A 927-nucleotide genomic window follows, 5' to 3' on the forward strand; every position below is an offset into this window, starting at 1 on the left:
ATACTTGGTAGGCAGGGCTGAATTGAGAAGGTTTGTGTGTGACTTATGTGCTGGGCATTTGCTTTTCCACAATTTGAGTAGTTGACATGTATTTTCTCAGAAATATTTTTTAAAATATTAATATATCTTAATTAACAACAACAACAACAAACATATGACATGTGAACCCATTACTAGGGCCCCTTGCAGGGGCTTGGAAGGAGTCTGTGCAGGTGACGAATCCAGAAGCTTAAGCTTTGTTAGTTTCATTGTAAATTCATCATTGCCCAAGCCAGTTAACTTTTAAAATATATATATTTATTTTATTTTATTTTATTTTATTTTATTTTATTTAAAGTTGTTATAGGGCCTGTGTACTCCTCAGAGACAGGAGAGAGAAGATATGAGAAAGAGAGAGAGAGAGAAGAGAGAAAGAGAAAGTGAGGTACTATGTCTAGGATTCATACTGTGGTCTGCCATGTGGGAGTCCAGCACCTTAACCAGTGCACTATCTGCTTGCCCCAGGCCAGTTAACTTTTTATAAAGTTTATTTCTTCCCATGAGAGAAAGAGACCAGGGAGAGGGACACTCTCAACAGGGTCCTCGCACTGTGATCCACCCTCAGCCTGTCAGCCAGGATCACAAGCACACACACACACGTGGGCCTGAAGTGTCCAGGGAGTCCTCAAAAAGCAAACCTGAAACCTTCACACATAGCCTCAGCATTGTGGAGTGGTGTGTTACTGCTGTAGCGCTGCAGCTCACCACCAGTTCACTTTTTCCATAGGAAAACCTGGGAGATGTCATAGGCTGTGTATCTGAATTTCAGCCAGGATGGTCATCATTTCTTTATGACCAAATTATGGCTAGTTGGATGGAAGTGAGCAACCTCATTTTAAGAGGATTGCTGGTGGATCAGTGGAAACCCAAAAGGAAGCTCCAAGATGT

Source organism: Tupaia chinensis, unplaced genomic scaffold, assembly GCF_000334495.1.
Source record: "Tupaia chinensis unplaced genomic scaffold, TupChi_1.0 Scaffold000567_1, whole genome shotgun sequence".
NCBI classification, from domain to species: domain Eukaryota; kingdom Metazoa; phylum Chordata; class Mammalia; order Scandentia; family Tupaiidae; genus Tupaia; species Tupaia belangeri.